Below are 20,073 nucleotides of genomic sequence, written 5' to 3'. Positions count from 1 at the left end.
CTTGTTTGCAAATCATTTTGAGGATGAAGTTGCTTGCATCCACTGGGAACCTGACTCAGCTGTTACAGCAGATGAAACTCAAGGAGTGTCCAGAGCACGGTCTAGCCCTGATGTGTTGACTGAGTTTCAATTGGTAAGATTCAAGGACATTGCCCCTTGCCCCTCTTGTCTGAAGTAGCAGGGAGGGGACAGCTGACTGGGTCAGGGAGGCGATTAATGCCTCCTTGAAAGAGGGGGTGGTCCCTATTTACTTGAAGGAGGCAGTGGTGTGCCATCATCACAGATGAGTTATGTGGATTCCCCCCCAAGTTATTTCATACTAACCCTTGGAGCTGGGACATCTGAGATGGGACTTTTTGGGTAGAGTGTCATATGGGATCTGTAGAGGGGTGGGGCATAATGAACTGACAGGAGGTAGTATACTAATACTACTGATGCCTGTTGTATGCATGACCAAAGTATCCTGCCAGGTTGCTCAATCAGAGGAATTGGGGGGGGGGCAGTGTCTATGGCACCCTGTCTGAAGGCAACTAGGAGAGACCTATAGACCAGTTGCCAAGCCCATCTACTTTGGGAGGGACGGGCTCCCTCAGACATTTTAGGGGGGGGAGAGCGAAGACCCCTTGCCACCTTGGAGTTGCCTCCTATGTAAACTGGTGTTTGTTCAGTGAAGGTCACCGTGCATATCCTTTCCCTAAGGTATTGGCTAAAATTTAAAAAGGGGATGGAGGCTGCAAGGAGATTCAGATTTTTAACAGTAGAGAGCCTCCATCTTGGAATAAGAAAATACTACGCATTATTGATGATTATGATCTTCCTTGAGATATTCTTACTGTGTTAGATATTGAGGTGACACCTTGTCATATGAAATTTCATATTTTAAAGCATGATTTCATGGTCAAATGTGCTCCTTGTCAAGTCTGTCCCAAGACATGTTGGCAGCTGAGGCAAACCACAAAATAGTGCCTCTCCATTCCAGGGAAGAAGAGATGAGTGCAGATCAACATCGGGAAGAATGTGAAGGGTGAGGAATAAAGATCCCCACAGAAAACAAGGATAGGAAGAGACCAGCAGTGCCTACTATTGGCCAAGAGGCCACTGAAGAGGCAACCTGATTGTGGGGGAGGGGCAAATCTGGTCTTTAAGAAGCGCAGTGCGGCTGTTGTTGCCACTGTGTCAGCAGCAGGGGCAAGGAATTCCTTGGGAGGCCAGATCTGCTGCCCCTATGGATCTATCCTCCTAAGATGGTTGCCTCACCTTGCCTCATGGGGACCAGCCTGTGTTGGAAAAACGCCCTCCCGGGACGCCGGGGCTTCTCTCCGGTGGTCACTCTGGCTGGAATCCTCCCTCAGTCCAGAGAGACCGATGATAAGCGACCCCTCCCTTCTGAGAGGAGCACACTCACTTTCTCCTGGCATCGCATCACAGAAGAAAGAGGCAGTCCGTAGTCTACTTTATTAAGACTGTACAAAACATGTCTGCTCTCCTGAGCAGTACAGCACGAGAGTATCTGACTCGACTCTGCTTCTACACAGAAGCGAAAGACAACTCTCAGTAGCTCCACCCGGGTACACTGAAAACTGGCTGAGACTTCCTGTCTCATACTCAGAGACATCACATGATGTCAACAATGTAGCTGCTTGCTCGCAGCTGGTGGGAACTGAAATCCCAACAGCCTGCAACTTGCTATGCCAAACTAGCCATTCAGCACCCTCACTATGTAAGCATATCACAAATACCAAACGCGGAAAAGCTTTTACAACTCTGTCATAGTTGAAGGCTGCTCTCTCCGGATCCCCCATGTCGTTTGCCTACGTAAAGGTAAGAGGCCTGAATATTCACTCAACTACTTACTGGTTTGTTCCATCTATGAGGACTTAAGAGAAGCTTTGTTCAAATATTTAAATATCCCAATTGAGAGATGGATTGGTTATATGACATACTATTTATTAAGGGACAAATCCCCTTACCCCTATGAAAAATTGATCTGTTTTGCCTTTACAGTTATGATTGTAAGGAGAAAAATTTGTAGGGATCAGTGCTATTTTTCTAGATTTGCAGGTGCCAGAGTTCACCACGAGCTTGTTCCTTGTTCTCTTAGAATGGCAATGACACTAACCTGAGAGGTGCCAGAGCTGAGCTCCACTGAACTCTGCCTTAAAATATGCCCTAATTTAAATCTTTCAAAGGAGAAACCTCTTATCTAATGAACCATCTGATTCTATTAATGATTTAACTGTGCAATGTATTTTATTTTGTTTTTATTCTGTTTTATGTATTGCGTCTTTCGTAATCAGTGTGGCTAAACCAATAAATAATAATTGCATTTGTATCTGAAAGAAACAGATCTGAGAACCAGCATTTGATTCTCCATAACCATTTATTTTGCATTGTAATCATCATACTGAAAACTTAACTATTTTTTCTTCTTTAGTGTATGTGCTGCCGAAGCAAGCACAAAAACTTTTTTTTAATGAGACACGACAGGATTCTTTGTAGTTAGAATCCAGAATTCCCATATTCTGACCTCTTTTTCTGTCCTTTGTTTCCCTTTACTTCCAACAAAAGCAAAAAAGAAACACTGATCCTGAGTCCTGAATTTCACCACTAGGCCTCCAATTCCTCCTCTTTGCCATAGATTTTGGAATACACAAGGAGGAGGTCTACAGTGTCCCATTCACTCTTCACGTTCCGGCTGGTGTGAGATTTGTGGAGCATTGTAACATCTTTCTTGGGTAACAAAAAGGACAAAGCTCCCACCTCCAACTGCAGCTCTTCCATTTTTCGTGATGCCACAAAAATCTGTTGTTCCACAACCTTGGAAAGTGAACTTGGGGCCCTTAAATGAAGCTGGGGGGGATGGGGAGAGAAATGTTGACATTAGTCCTTTACTCAGGGACTAGGAGATGGTGCCTGTGATGGTGAACGAGAATTTTAATAAGTTAGTTTTAAAATGAGTATATTTAAGATATCTGAGAATTATCATAATTTCACCAGAACATGATTATACAAAATTGTCAACATTAGAAGTTCAGGTAAAAAAATTAACTCAGATATGTTTTAAAATTACTATCATACCCAAAGGACTCTCAAGATACACACAAAGAATATTAATAAACAAGTCATATTTATAAAATATAATGAAATCAGACGATTTGAAAACAGGCCTAATTAATAAGATTAACCAAATCAAATACTTGTGGGCAGGTGAGTTGCAATAAAATGGGAGGAATTCTACCCCCCCCCCATCTCCTGGGCATATTAAAAGTCACATGCTATGGCCACACAGCAAGATCTGAAAACAAACAATCCCTCCTTGGTGTCTGAACCTTGAGTGAACCTGTCATAAGTCAGGAGATGCACTTCATTGTCTCTCATGATGGTTGGGTGCCAACTGAGGCTCCCTCATTGCCCTACTGTAATCTAAGTATCCAGAGAATCTTCCTTTTATTTCCCATAGCTATTTTCATGTTAAACACATCGAACATAAAGCAGGTGAAAAGGGGGAATCGCAAGAGCCAATGAGGTACTCACCTCAGAATTCTTACTCAACCCTAAAAAGAGAAACTAGGAAAGCCAAGGCTGAAAATGGCAGGAAAAGAATGAGAAGGAAGAATGTAGGGCAAACGCAGCTCAAATGGCCTCCTGAGGCAAACCAGCCATATGCCCCTCCCACATTCATCCCAAATTCCCTCTCAATATAGCATTATTCCTGAAAAATATGCTGATAGGGAGGTATTCATCTATGTCTGGATCTCGGGTTAGGGTACAGTGGTACCTCAGCTTACAACACCTCGGGTTACAAATACTTCGGGTTACAATCTCCGCTAAGCCGTAGGTAGTACCTCGGGTAAACAACTTTACCTCAGGATAAGAACAGAAATAGTGTGGCGGCAGCAGGAGGCCCCATTAGCTAGAATGATATCTCAGGTTAAGAACGGTTTCAAGTTAAGAACGGACCTCCGGAACGAATTAAGTTAATAACCAGAGGTACCACTGTAGTCAATTGCGTTGCAAACTTCATACTAGGAAATCCTGTTGAAGAAAGATGGGACTCCACACCGCCATCTGGTGTCAAATTGTTATAATGCATATAAAGCACTTTATCTTTACGGATGTAGCTAAATCATGACATCAGCAAAATAATGTATGGTTGTAGAATGGAACATATCCTCCCTCTCTTCCTCCTTCTGTGTATCCCCTAAATGAATTCTGGGGTTTTTTCCAATTCTGTGGAGAAGATTTTAGGAGGCTAAAGAGAAAATACAGAGAGTGGAATTTCTGTTGCACAACTGTAAATACTTGCACTATTGTTATGCGTTAGACAGATATTGCTCATTGTCACAGAATTAAAGGAAATGTATTACATTCCTTTTACATAGTAAATATGTTTTTTGAGCAAGACAGAAACATTTTGTCCTGGACTGCATCCCAACGGTGGAGAGATTCGGATGCAACTGGGGTGAAGCAATCAATGCACTTTTTGTGAGTACGCTTACTCACACTTCTCTTCATACTAACTCACACTTACTCACAGAGCTGCTTTCCCCCCAGCCAGTAATACATTCAGTGCGACCAGTCCTCCCAGTTGCTGCCATTTAGCCTCTCAAAGGGCACATTGAAAGACTCATGTGCTTGCGGTTGAGCCATCTTCCCCCGGGGCTATAAGCGTACTCACACTTTTTTACTTTTGTTCAGAAGGGTATTTTATATACACATCTCACTCTGAATCCTCCTTCTGGACAAGCAAGTGGCATGATGAGAGTGAAAGGACACAGTGCAGGCAGGCAAAACACTAAGGAAGGGTGCAGAGTGGGGCCAGTGAGAGATATGATCCCTCTCATTGTTCCAGCAACATGCAAGGGAAAGGAAGGAAGGGAGAGAAGAAGACAAGGAGAGAGTCTGCATGACCAAGAATTAATAGCCCTTTTCCCCTTGTCTGAGTAGCAATGTTACCGGTAAGAAGATGTACTTTAAATTGAGTACACTGGGTCTCATTCTCAACGCAGTTGATGTGCTTCTTGCTTTTACACATTATGGTTCCTTTGGAGAAGCAGGATGGGCACTGCAAACCATTTTCAGGCAGCATGTTGTGATCAGGAACTGCCAAAATCAAAAGTATATTGAGCATGTTAATGTCTTTGTCTGTTTTTGTATCTCTGTGTTGTATTAATGGAATCCACCCTAGGGCCTTCCAGTTTTGGTGGGGCAGCTGCAAGTACTCTTGGATAAAATATAATCTAGACACAATCTGGGTTCAGGGCTGAGGATGGGACAAAGTCACCATTGGTCTCTGAGATGAATGACCTTTATATAAAGGGGAGTGGGGGAGTGTGAACTTTCTTCCCTTCTCAGTCTCTCAGAAGGTTTTCCTGCCATTGATTATGGTGTAGCCTGTATGAAAATGGATGCTCTTAGTCCCCTATCTTTGTACAGAGATTCTGTCTGTGTTGTGCACTTCAGCAATGAACTAACTGTCACTTTCTGTGAATTCCCTGAGACCTCCAAGTACAGGGCAGTATATAAATTAAATAAATAACAATAATAGAAATAACTGCCAGCTTAGACAGTGCTTATTTTGTCAATTAAAAGACTGACCAGAAGCAGTTCAAGGGTCTGGATAAGATAGGTGGGTTGTAAGGCCCATATTTGGAGCATCTAATTGAACGTTATCTTTAAGGGACCATAACCTATTTATGAGCTGTTCATGCGCTTAAGTATCCAATTATATTGCTTGAAATAGATCTTTGATGGCTAATTATGCATAAGGAATGTTATAAAGGCAACTTGAAGATTGTATTCTTGGCTACGATTCCCCCCCCCCCAACTTATCCACTGGGTTAATTAACATAGGTAAAGTTCCTAAATTGACATAACTGACACTTCTTTAGACACTTCTAGATCCCAGGAAATCAACATGACTTTTGTCAGAAGCAATCTACTTCTGAGGTAACCATTTTGGGGAAGTGGGTCATTAAAATAGCAGATTAGCACTGCAGCACATCAAAGGACTGGAGGCTGCTCCCTGTGTAATAAGAAAACCAGGATTACATTTTATTAGAATAAGAGGGATGTGGCCATTCCCAGGAAAAGACAAACTGCCAAGGCAAGAATGCTGCTGTGTCTATGAGAGGGGCAGGACATGTTCTGGTGGATGTCTTCATTGTAGGCCTCAGGTTGTATATATTTATGCATAACCATATATCATAAAGACACTACAGTGCATTATGGTTCTGCAGGAAACACAGAGCCTAGGTTACAGCATGCCTGGTACCCATGGAATCTCACATCACTTGGATACCGGGGCGATGTGTAACCATATCTTAATATACAGTAAAAATATGGTTGGAACAAGGGGCACTGGAACTGTGCAGGATCAGATCCTCCCACCTATCAGAAGGATGATCTGATCCTGCATGGTGCTGCTTTGAGGGGCAGGAAGAAGGAGAGGCCTCGTTGGAAAGGCAACCCATCCCTTCTCTGGCAGTTGTAGCTACCAAATAAAAGGTAACGGGCACCCTGACCTTTAAGTCCAGTCGCGGTTGACTCTGGGGTTGCGGTGCTCATCTCACTTTATTGGCCGAGGGAGCCAGCGTACAGCTTCCAGGTCATGAGGCCAGCATGACTAAGCCACTTCTGGTGAACCAGAGGAGTGCACGGAAACACCGTTTACCTTCCCACCAGAGCGGTACCTATTTATCTACTTGCACTCCGAGCTTTCAAACTTCTAGGTTGGCAGGAGCAGGGACCGAGCAATGGGAGCTCAGCCTGTCGTGGGGATTCGAACCGCCAACCTTCTGATCGGCAAGCCCTAGGCTCTGTTGTTTAAGCCACAGCACCACCCTCGTCCCTAGCTACCAAGTAGGAACCTCTTTTTCACAGTTGCCCTAATAGTCCTGAGCTGCTCAACCCAACCTGTAGCCACCTGGGGCTGTCTCACCCCATTTGAATGAGGCACAGATTCTCTAAGTACTGCTGATTGACTAAGGATCCAGGCCATGGCCAAATTCTGTGCTAAACCCTAACATGTTAATGATTCTAAATTGATGCAGAAACGTACGGCTGAGAATTGCATTGTTACACAGTTCAGTCTTGCAGCAGTGCTTCTTCATCTGAAAGAATTTACCATCGCCTGCAGTGAAGCTGTAATTGCCTGAGAAACAGAATCTGGATGACGAGCATTGACTCAAAAGTTGCTCTTGGAATTTCACTATGAAAAAGAATTTGAAAGAAATATCTAGATATGGAGGTTTATTGCTCCTAAGACACGTTCATTGTAATGGTTCCAATTTTCTGTATTGTCTGAATGAGAACCTTTTCAAACAAATAACATGGAAAGTATTATTAAATTCGGCAATATAAATTGATGAGCTTTATGAATTAAAATATGTACACACCACTATATCATAGAAAGAAAAAATATCAAAATGTCTTCCAGCCATAATATTTAAAGCATACAATAAAAGCTATTAAAAGTAAAGAAACAGATATCAATTAACCAATGGAAAGATGTATTCTGAATGGCTTGTATGAGCCTGGTGGAATACACAATTTTTCTGAAGGCATTTAAAAGATGCTTGCCAACGATGGGTTGAATAATAGTGAGACTAGAGAAGCCAATATAAGTCAGATGATACTACCCTGACCTTGGCTAAGTTCCTCTTAGAAGTAATAAGAAATAGAAACCGACATACTCTGGATAAAACAAAGTGACCGCCTCTTAATCTTCCCTGTATTTCTCTTTTGTCTTGTTTTTGAAAATGATTTTGTAGGTCTTTCGACTGAAATAAATAATGTTGTTCTTCTTGGCAGTATCAGTTGCATTTTCAGCTGAATTTGGGGGAACCACTTGAAGCAGCCATTTTGCAGAGCTATTTCAATGGCTTTTGTTTGATTTGCTCAATGCAAACAGCTAGAAGTCTGTAAATTTTGATAATCAACCCAATTTGCAATGGGGCGTGAATAATTTCGATTGCAACTGTAGTTTGTAAAATATAACCGAAGCTTTCAAAGCTTTATTACGATCATAGACCAGAGTAAAAGGCATTCAATTTGGAATGAATGTAGAACTTCATTTCAGGTCCAATCTGCAGCATGAAGAATCATGACTTCTTCTATACTTCTGACAATACATGTGCCATACACTGCATTCTCTCTGCTAGTCGATCATAACCGTTTACAGGGTGAGAAAATACTTCCCTGAACTCCTGTTGCCCAACCCAAGATACTAGGCAGAGGTTTAAAGACGGTCTCAAGGCAGGATTGGGAAACTGTGATCCTCCAGATGCTGCTGGACTGCATCTCCCATCATCTCTGACTGGTGGCCAGGATAGATGAGGCAGGTGGGAGTTCTCATTCATCTACAGCTTATGTGCCACAGCTTCCTTACAACTAATTTAGTAATTCCAACAACAAAAGGCAAAAAACCAGATAAATCTTACTTATATTTGTACGCAGAACACTGGCAACACAGAAATCTTGACCAAAGTTACAATTTGTTGTTAAATAGTCATGGTATGTCAGTCCAGTACTGTTTAACCCCGATCTGCAGTTCAGAGGTAATGCTGAGGACAGGAGCAAAAGATTAGTTCATGGATTGTTATTATCATTATCATTATTATTATTTGCTTTTGTGGTTTGCTTAATTTGGCACAGAGAAGGAGGTGGGAGTGAATTAAATCTTTTAAATGAAATGGGGTTCAAGTTAATAAGATCTTTCAATAAAATAAAATGAGTAAAATCCATTGGTCAGAACACTGGTTTAATTATTTTCAAGTGGTTTCAAGGTAAACCCTCCCTTTCCCCTGGCCCATTTTTCCTCCCATCCAGTCTATCACTTCAATACCTTTTTTCTTCTACTGTCTGATTACAATCTTAGATGTGACGTTAGCTAAAGGACCAATGGCCAGATGATGAAGAGCAGGAAGGCAAATTTTGACAGTATGCAGCTCCTATCGTCCTCACCTGCAAGTCAGCTTTTCAATCTAAATTGGTCTTATCCCATCATTTGGGCATGAAAAAAGGCTTTGGGGAAACTGGGAACCCTCTGCAGGAATACTCTGTACCATCACTTACTAGACCTCCTGAAGATTTTGCATTTCAACCAGTTTTAAGCAGAGTTAAATGAACAGGGTTAGATCCAGATTAAGAGACTTGGACTTTAAGGGGGGGTTAGGACAGTTGGGGGGTTAGGACAGTTAAGAGGGGAGAAAGAGGGGACTTCCTGGAAGTACATACTGTTCTGCATGACATGGACAAAGTGGAAATAAAAACATTTTGATCCCTCTCTCGTAAGACTGACAAAGCTGCCAACTTGAATGGCTTCACAAAAGCTTCACAAAAAGGTTTAGACAAATGATGCAGAATTAGGCTACCAGTGGCTACTAAACATAGTACCTTCAGGTACTAGCATATTTCAAATATCCTTTAAAATTTCTATCCATTTTAGTTGCTCTTGGTTTCTATTTTTTTTATTTGTTTTCTGCACTTGCCTCCAAGCAGCTCAAGGCTATGTACATGGTTCTCTGCTCCCCATTTTATCCTCACAAGAACCCTGTGAGGTAGGTTAACCTGAAGTATAGTGACTTGTCCAGGATCCCACAGTGAGCTCCATGGCTGAGTGGGGATTTGAACCCTGGTCTCCTGCATCCTTGCTTGACCATCTAATGACTACAGCACACTAGCTCTCTTAAATTCAGCTCTCCAGTTTCCTCTGTCCTCTAAATGTGATAAAAAGTTCTCCATCCTACTGGTTCCTACTTACCTGGAGAAAGCAGGGCCAAGAGGAGGCATGTCCTCAGGAGTGCCTTCATCATTCTAGAAAGAGAACTGATGCACATAGAGGCTTAATTGGAGGGATCTATAGGCTACGTGTTTGTTCTGCAGGCAACACTTGGGGACAAATGTTCAGCGAATTCTGGGAAGAGGAGTTTTTCCCACCCCCTTTGGCATAAAGACATAGAGAAAATGATGAAATTCAAAGCTCACTGTTGAAATTGTCTGAATTATTTCTCCTCAATCTTATTAGTTGTCAACAGGCACTTTTCAATTTTCTTCCTCTATACAGTTAATATAAAATTTAAAATCTGACGGCACCCAATAAAGGAGCTGAGAACCAAAAAAGGCAATGGCAAAGCCCAGAAGCCACCTACAAGAAACCCCCTCAATACATTCTCCACCTAAAGATTCCTCATCTAAAGAAGAGAAAAGCCTGGACACTAGATTCATCCCAGCAAGACTGGGAAGGATGGGATGAGCTGTGGTTAAAATGTTGACTTCATATTGCAGCACACGTGGAGGTTTCAACCAGTAAAACAGATCCACACAGAAAAAAGGAGGGTGACTCAGTGGCAGCAAAGAAATCAATTCAGGTGCAAGCAGGTAAGGCTGAGGTAGAAAGCAGAGTGATACCTATGGATATGAACGCTTCTGGCTATGAATGCTTCGCGTTACGAACTCCGCTAACCTGGAAGTAGCTGCGAAAAAATAATTCTGAGCCAATGCCTCTGCTTTTTGCCTTTGCTTACTGAGTTGGAAGGAGCAATATACTTTTTCTCTTCTTCCCGGCCACTAATCAAAGTGCAACGAAAGCCTCAAGGTACTGCTCAGGTGACTGCTCAGCTGGCAAAGCTAGACATAGCTCAGGTCTGTTGAAAGGTGCCAGGGACACACTGGTAGGCACTGAATAGAATACAATGACTCTGAGAGCTGATTAAATCATTTTACTGAACTTTGCCCCTCCTTGTTCTAATTGTGGCAGAGGATACTTTGAGCCAGCTGATCTGTTTGGTGATGACTAGACTTAGCCACATTGTCTTGAACTGAATCCAGCTACGTAGTTGCTTATACCTGCTTCAAATCCCACCCTCCATTTTCAGAGGACAAGAAGAACCCTGCAGTGTAGCAGCATCCTTCTTGGAGTGGCTGATCAGATGTCCATGGGTACAGGACTATCATAACAGGAGGGCAGTCACCCACTCCCCCTGTTCACCCCCAGCAACTGGAAATAGTACAGTGGTACCTCAGGTTAAGTACTTAACTCGTTCCGGAGGTCCGTACTTAACCTGAAACTGTTCTTAACCTGAAGCACCACTTTAGCTAAGGGGCCTCCTGCTGCTGCCGCGCCGCAGAAGCCCGATTTCTGTTCTCATCCTGAAACAAAGTTCTTAACCTGAAGCACTATTTCTGGGTTAGCGGAGTCTGTAACCTGAAGCGTATGTAACCTGAAGCGTATGTAACCTGAGGTACCACTGTATATCCATCAAACTACCGTAATTGCCACTGATAGCCTCTTCCATAAATGTGACTAGTCCACTATTAGGTCTATCCAACTGTGGCTTTCACTGCTGATGTGGGTTATCTATAGCTCACCCAGTAGAGCATGAAACTCTCAATCTCATGGTCGAGTCCCACGGGGGGAATTGCAGTGGTTGGACTAGATCACTCTTGAGGTCCCTTCCAACTCTACAGTTCTATGATTAAACTGAAGAATTTTGCTGATGCAGATTATGCTTCGCTTCAGCAGAATTTCTGATGTCCTGGAGAACGTATCTTAGCTGAGATAGTTGAAAAGAGGGGTAAAACATGGTTAGTGCAGTTCAGAAGCTATGTGCTGTATGATATTTTATGCAGTTCATAGTTCAGTCATGGAACTCACTTCCATAGGAAGCAGTGATGGCCACCAGCTTAGATGACTTAAAAAGAGGAATAGACAAACTCAGGCAGGGCAAAATAATCCACAATGCCTATGTTCCACCTCCAGTTTCAAAGGACGTTTGCTTCCTTCCTTGATAGTGAAAGATGTTTCTCAATTTTCCACCACATCCCTCACCAATAAATATATTTGGCTGGAAGGACTGGAGCAATCCCCTAGGGATTTCAGCAAACTCCTATGCACTGTTGGTGGAAGTAGTAACCATTTATTTCAAAGGGATTACAATGCAATTCTCTATCTGTCTACCTACGTAAATTTAAGTGCCACTGATTTCAATGGGTCTTACTTCCAGATAAGTCTGTATAGTTTTGTATTGCAACTTCTTCAAAATATACTTTGGAGTTTTGGTTTCTCTGGCACTTCCCTTTATCTCCACTGCCTCAAACTCTTTTCCAGTTGAAATAACTATTATAATGCTTCACATATCTAACACCAGCCTCACATTGATGGGTAATTATGGTTCAGCATAAATCTCCTCCTTGTGAATTCAATAATTCATAGCAATATGGGGGTGATGCTTAGTGGTGAGAGTCAGGCATTGGGATCCGTGTCTCTTCCTCCCCCCCCCTTTTCTTTTACTGTTGGTGGAGGGAAATGGGATGCAGCACACAGAGAAAAGAGTGCTGTATTGTGTATCATTATTCTTATTGTGATAAATATTAATGATTGTGGAAATAAAAATTTGCTTCTATAATGTGTATCCTTCAAATCAATAGTTTGGAATGGAGAAGTATGGTATTTCCTGATATAAAGCATCAAAGTTTTGTTTTTAATGTAAAACTGCAGGCAAGCAGAGATTTGACAGTTTTTGAATGCATGATTATGTCATCTAACCCCAATGCAAAAGGACAGATCTCTCAAATAAGTGAAATGAGTTAGAACAGGTGGTGAAAGAGACTGGCTGGGCCTAACAATCTTTGTATGTTCAGGTACCTTAGCCTTTTTAAAACACAACATACAAAAAAGTCATATTCATAAGACAATGAATCCTACGCCAATCCTATGGGCCTCCAGCTCTGACCATTTTGCTTTGTAAATGTTCTCATATCCTCCTTATCCATTCACCTTGGAGGCAAATTTATTTTAAAGCTGATTTGAATGCATACCCCTCAGCAGTCCTGATTTGGCTGGAATGGCTACGGAATACATTAAGCTGTCCTGGGTTGTGCCTTGATTCCAGGGTGTCCTGATTTCTCCCTGCCAGCAGAGAAGGGCCACGGAAGTAGCTCCTGGGGTGGCAGCGGCATTGGGAAAGAGACAGGAGGGCTGCTTCCCAAAGCCTAGTTAGTGCTTAAAAGGCTTTGGGGAAAAGGCTGTTTGACTCTAGGATCCTGTCAGAGTCCTCACACCTCCTGCCAGAAGGACCTCCTTTTGCTGCTTCTTTCAGACCAGAAGGAAGGGGCTTACCCAACCATTGCACTGCTCCCACACCTCTGTATTGTTTAGCCTGAGCAGTAGTCGAAACCAACTCTTCATGGAAGAAGCATATACTCAAGAAGACCCTCATAATGCCTGAGTGATTAGAAGCCAATGAGGAATGAACCAACAGATGACCTCTGGAAGGAGAAGTTGACTTGGAGGGATTCATGGGCCAAGGAAGGGTGACCAAGGATTCCAACTGGGAAGGACTGGTCCAGTGAGGAGCAGGAAATTATGGAAATGGAGAATGCATGCTTTCCCAGAAATCCTATATTTTTATATTGTAACACAAATCTCTTTTTTCATATTGGATGCAGCCAGGTGCCTCTTCCAGTCCAACCACACTGTCAGTAAATGGGTACTTTAAATAAATGTGTTCTTCCCTCAGGCTTTATGGTAAAACTGAGCTGGAAACAAACTAATCCTAATGAGGCACAAAGTAATCAACAATTAGCATGTCACACACATGCTCTTCCCAGAAATCAGGTGAACCTGGAACCTGCTTGTATCCATGGGGTCATTCAAGTTTGCACTGTCAGTTTTGTAACTTATCAGTATTTTGTTTTTAATATAGTTATGATAGCTATTTTCCCTACAGTATGAGAACTAGTAAGTCTCTGAATATCTGCTGTTGCAGATCACAGTGGAAAATGTGATCTATAAAGGGATACACATGCATTGATGGTTACCACATCCTCGTTGTGGGTCACAAAGTGGTGTTGTCAGTTATGGATACCATCCTCGCAACCTTCCCAACCCCGACTGACAACCTGTCGGTTCTGACAGCAAAAGACTTTGTAGAAGAACTGCCAACAATGCAGACTTTGCTAAAAGAGCGTTTGGACTGTGCTAAAGAGGCCTATAAGATATTGGCCAATGCGCACCGACAACCTGGTGCCGAGATTAATGTGGAAGATCAGGTGTGGCTGTCAAAACCTGATTTGCCGCAGAAGGGCAGGTGCAGGAAACTGGACCCACAGAGAGTGGGCCCGTTTGAAGTTGTGGACCAGATCAACTCTCTGACTTTCTGGCTCCGATTGCCTGTGTCTATGAAGATTCACCGGATCTTGCACAGATCAGTCTTGTCACCTGTCATGCCTGCACACCCTTACCAGGCACCTCGACATGGTAGAAGGAGAAGAAGAGTATGAAGTAGAACAAATTCTAGACTCCAGGATGCAAAGAAAGAAGTTGCAATACCTGATTGCGTGGGAGGGGTATTGACCGGAAGAAAGATCATGGGAGTATGCAGAACATGTCCATTCACCATACTTACAAAGATGAGGCAATGCTAAGATATCTTAACCACATGATGATATTAAAGTATTGGTCTGAACTTTAAAAATAAAATTAAATAAAAGGCTTAATGTGCTGTCAAGTGGTGGTGGGGAAATCTCAACCTGGTGCCTTTAACTGGGTGGAGAGGTGAAGTGCACACCACCCCGGGTGAGAGGCAGGATGAGAAAAGGAAAGCTCCAAGGTGAAAATGGGGAGGGCCTGTCATTGGGAGCCAGGGAGGGTGCTTGTGACTTTTCAGTGCTGTGACTTGTTTGCAAAGCATTTTGAGGTTGAATCTCAAGGGTTGTCCAGAGCGCTGTCTAGCCCTGTTGTGTTGGATGAGTATCAGTTGGTAAGATTCAAGGACATTGCCCCTTGCCCCTCTTGTCTGCGGAAAGCACGCAGGGAGGGGACAGCTGACTGGGTCAGGGAGGTGATTAATGCCTCCTTGCAATACAGGGTGGTCCCTGCCTACTTGAAGGAGGCAGTAGTGTGTTATCATCATAGAAGGGTTATGTGGATTCCCCTCCCCAGGTTATTTCATTGTTGCCGTTGGTGGTGGGGCAGTGGGGCATAAGACATTGATAGGAGGTAGTATCCTTATATTACTGATGTATTGGCCTGTAGATCAATGTCAGTACTCAGGAGAGATGAGCTGGTTGAGTCCAGGAATGATACACCATGGACTGGAAAACCTGAATACTGATACTGAATCTCCACCATGATTGCCCCAAGGGTCCTGTTACTTTCAGCCTTCCTGTCTGCTATATATGCTTCTCCACTCTGAAGCATTCATCTGAAAGACTTGTTTTATTTTAATCAATCGGTAATGGAAGAAAAACTAAAACTTCATTATAAAAAAACAGGACGTTTATAAGAGGAATAGTTTGTAGAGATCAGTGCCATCTTTCTAAATTCACAGGTGCCAGAGCTCAGCATGAACAACTTCTTTCTTCTCTTAAAATGGCAATGGCACCCCCTGAGAGGTGCCAGAGCCAAGCTCCAGTTAATTCTGGCTGAAAAAAATGCCGTAAGTTAATTATTCAGAGGAAAAATCTGTTATCTAACAAAATGTCTGTAACAGAATGGGGGGGGATATGAATGGAGTCTTACTCCCAAGTAAAGAATGTAGAGCTTGGGGCAATGACCGCTCCCCGCTTAAAACTGGGGGCGCCCTTTGCGTGGACGCGTGCAGCCCCTAGATCTGGAGCGGCTCCAACAACATAGGCTTGGCTTTGCCTTCCCTCAGGTGGGATGCCTGGAGGTCTCCGCCTACCTCAGTCAGTCGTCCAATCCCACCTGGGGGAAGCGTTGCCAAGGAGACCAGGCCAGGTAGGGGAGGGATTACCTGCCCACACATATGTTCTCCAGAGCCGGCCCATCCCCCCCACACACACTGGATAACCCTGATGCTCCCTAGGTCCACGGCTGGGGGCTGGGGAGGGAGAACGCCCAATGCCTGAGCCAAGGTCTACCCACATTTGAAATTTAATAAAGTTGTGGCCAATTTAATCCCATAGCACGTTGTCTTGAGTCGTTATTCCACATGACGGGGGGGACCGCGCGGGATCTGGGGACTCCGCCTGTCCACGCAATGACCGCTCCCGCTTAAAACTGGGGGCGCCCTTTGCGTGGACGCGTGCAGCCCCTAGATCTGGAGCGGCTCCAACAACATAGGCTTGGCTTTGCCTTCCCTCAGGTGGGATGCCTGGAGGTCTCCGCCTACCTCAGTCAGTCGTCCAATCCCACCTGGGGGAAGCGTTGCCAAGGAGACCAGGCCAGGTAGGGGAGGGATTACCTGCCCACACAATAGAGGGAGGATCTTACCTGGGAATCCTCACTTGGCTCCAGAGCTTCTCCCACCCTACCCACCCTCAGTTAATGTCTTATTTTACAGGTTAATTTTTCTTCACAGGTTTTGCAGGTTAACTTTTCTCCACAGGTATGCGGGCGCTGCTACGTTAAGGTCGCTGTTAAAGGGCCGGAAAGGAATTTCCCTGCATTGGCAGGTTTCGCCTTTCCCGTAGCAAAACGTCACAACTTTGGCGGTATCAGGCCTTGGGCGGAATCCTTTTGTCCATCTTCCTCTTTGCGGCGGCGATACCAGGGTTCCCCGTTAAAGGGGTTTTCTGAAGGGAGGCTTTGACCGTACGCCGAAAGGTCGTCATTGCTCTCCCCTGCGGCGGCGGCGTTACGGGGGCGGCTATCTCTGCTTGAACATATGTTCTCCAGAGCCGGCCCATCCCCCCCACACACACTGGATAATCCTGATGCTCCCTAGGTCCCCGGCTGGGGACTGGGGAGGGAGAACGCCCAATGCCTGAGCCAAGGTCTACCCACATTTGAAATTTAATAAAGTTGTGGCCAATTTAATCCCATAGCACGTTGTCTTGAGTCGTTATTCCACATGACGGGGGGACCGCGCGGGATCTGGGGACTCCGCCTGTCCACGCAATGACCTTAAGGGAACCCTGCCATACTAGGGCTCCCCTCACCCCATCACAACATTGCACCAAGCACCACACAAAACCCCAAGTATAAAGTGTCATTTCTAACCTCGTATTCCAGAGCTATATACAGACAAGCAGTATGAATGAATGATGTATTTTATGAATGAACAATGTATTTGCACCTTAACCAATCAAATCACATCGAATGTAGCCCTTCAGCCAATCCAGGCAATGCTTTAGCTCTGGAAGAGCTGTTCAGTGTGAGCTATCTTGCACACTTCAATGAGCGCTGACAAGCTCCTGCAGAGAAAACAATGGACTGAGCTCATCAAAACCTTGTTACCTTGAAATCCAATCATAAAACTGGATACAATGTAACAAAGCTAATTCAGGTCACTTCCGAAAAACACTGTCTGTATTGAGAATAGCCTAAACACTTAGAAATTCACAGAAAATCACCGGTTTCACCAATTCTCTTCATTCCACTGCCACTTTGTATCATTGGCCAATGGCTTGGAAACCACTCAGTCCCCACCATAATCCCTCAAGCGGGAGGTCACGTACTCACAGGAAGATACTCTTAGGTGACAATCGCTGGACAAAAGCTCTCCTCCGGACTTGCCCAGGTGCCAGACTATGCAAACTAAAGTTCTATTGTCCTCTTGTGCTTAGAATGTACTTCCCAATACATATCCTGTATTTGCATGTTACCCCAACATTCCTCATATGCTAATCATATATAACCCTTCCCTTTGGTGATGTAGTGATGATGTAGTAATGATGTAGTGATGATGTTTAGCGAACTGTATGCTGGGATAAGATAGGAACTTTTAAAAGTCCTTGTCACCCCATTCTCGGGGTTCAATTCCTCTTTGAACCTGTTGCGCAATAAACTTTGACCTACAGCAATTTGCTCCGGTTGGTGGCTGGACTCCTTCTTTGTTCCACAGGGATCCACGGGCTCTGCCCAACAAGCTAGGTGCCTGAGCAGCCTTGCACCCAGATTTTCCCTGTAACATGTCTGAAAGGTATTTTATCTTTTGTGATCTCTTCAGCTAAACCAATAAATAATAACTGAATTTGTATCTGAAAGAAACAGATCTGTGTGATAAGAATTTTAAGGTCTTAGATATGTTCATAAATGTACCAAGCAAACACGTACATAAATATATAAACCACATGTCTGAAACCCCACAGAAAAAAGTCCTGAACAAATTGACCTTTCTCTGCAAGGTCAAAGTGGGAAACCTCGCCATTGTCTCTTTCCTCACAAATCCTGTCTTTAGGGCACATTTAAGATATGAATAGGGTGTGAGCCTGGGACCTGGCTCATGAACTAAGTATTTATCATTACAAAAGAGTGGCCAGGCTCCCCAGGCAATCCAATCAAGTGACCATTAAACAGGTAGCCTGCCAGACAGGAGATAAACAATGACAGGAGATAAATAACGCACTCAGATTTCTGCTGTAGACCACCCTTTCTGTAATGTAGGTATGATGTGTCTGGGGGGTGGTCTTGAGCTACGCCCCTTCTGTGATGTATGTATGATGTTTCTGGGGGTGGTCTTGAACTCCAGGGTGGGCAATTTAAAATGTATATATAAGGGCGGACACACCTGCGTTCTGGGCCCTCCTCCTTTCCTGTGTGTGAGGGAGCACTCTGTTGCAACAGAACAATAAAGATCAAGCTTACTTGCTGCTTTGCTTCTCATTATTCGCTGGTTGGCCTCTGTTATTTTCTCCTACCAGTAGGAAACCTATGTAAGGACTCTATCTGGGCTCTTGGATACCCCATAAGAAAAAAAAAGACTTATTTTGTTTACAACATCTGAGAACCGGCATTTTATTTTCCATTGTAATGATCATAATGAAAACTTAACTGTTTTTTAATGATACAATACGAGGTTCTTTGCAGGTAGAATCCACAATCCCCACATCACGACCCCTTTTCCTCTGCCCCTTGCTTCCCTTTATTCCTCCAAATGCAAAAAAAGAAAGAAACAGAGATCCTCAGTCCTGGATTTCACCACTAGGCCTCCAATCCTCCTTCCTCATTGCCATGGATTTTGGAATACACAAGGAGGAGGTCTACACTGTCCCATTCACCCTTCATTTTCAAGCTGGTGTGAGATTCGTGAAGCATTATAGCATCTTTCTTTGACAACCTTAAGGAAATATATCCCAGTTCCGATAAAAGATCTTTTTTCCTTAATGGCACAAAAATCTGTTGTTGCACAACCTTGGAAAACTTGGAAAGTGACATTGTAGAGCTTGTGGATAACTGGATAAAAGGAAAGAAATGTTGACATTAGTCCTTTGCCCAGGAACTAGGAGATTGTGTCTGTGATGGTGAATGAGAATTTTAATAAGTTAGTTTTAAAATGTGCATATTTAAGAAATTTGAAAAATATAATTTCATCAGAACATGAATATACAAAATTTTGAACATTAGAAGTTCAGGTAAAAAAGTAACTCAAATGTAATTTAAAATCGCTATCATACCCAAAGGACTCTCAAGACATCAAGATTATTAATGAACAGGTTATAGTTATAAAATATAATGAGATTAGAGGATCTGAAAGCAGGCTTAATTAACTAGATTAACCAAATCAAATTCTTGTGGGCAGGTGAGTTGCAATAAAATGGGAGGAATTCTATCCCTGCCATCTCCTGGACATGTGAAAAGCCACATGCTGTGGCCACACAGCAAAATTTGAAAACAACACTCCCTCTCTGGTGTGTGAGCCTTGAGTGTGTGAACCTAGCATGTGTCAACAGTGTGATGCAGCAGCTAAAAAAGCTGTGTGAGGTTCCAAAAAATAATGCAAAAGTGTCCTTCTTTTTATTATGTTATGTTAATTTAATTATGTTTATAAATGCTATGTTTCCTTTAACTTAATACTTGCAATGTGCTTCTGAAATAGCTGTGTATTAACACTGTAGTATTTTTGAAAGTTTGTCCTTGCTTTGTATCATGTAAAGGAGTGTAAACTGCTTGTAATCCAATTAAGTGCTGTCTTTGAATTTACTATTGCTTTGCCTGCTGAGAGATGAATAGCCCAGGTCCTGCATATGAAAGGATCAATAAACAAAGGGAAATGTTTTTTGTTAGGATAGTGTGAACAAGATATTTTGTGTCTGATAAAGATTTAGAGTGACCCTAAGAGTGAGAGTTTTATAAAGGTAAAGGTACCCATGACCATTAGGTCCAGT

General features: G+C 43.2%; 1 long non-coding RNA gene across 1 annotated transcript in view; it reads right to left on the bottom strand.

The window, feature by feature from the left end:
- Positions 1–18,702: 18,702 nt before the first annotated feature.
- The window catches only part of LOC310769164, a 74,769-nt gene continuing 73,398 nt past the window's right edge, over positions 18,703–20,073 (bottom strand). Inside the window, exon 6 of the long non-coding RNA XR_014551467.1 lies at positions 18,703–18,739. This is a non-coding gene — a long non-coding RNA (uncharacterized lncRNA). The remainder of the gene's footprint in view (positions 18,740–20,073) is intronic.

The sequence above is a fragment of the Podarcis filfolensis genome, assembly GCF_964270895.1.
Source record: "Podarcis filfolensis genome assembly, chromosome: 8".
NCBI lineage: Eukaryota > Metazoa > Chordata > Lepidosauria > Squamata > Lacertidae > Podarcis > Podarcis filfolensis.
Note: the sequence above shows the minus strand (reverse complement) of the source record. Positions and strands in the feature narration are given on the sequence as shown.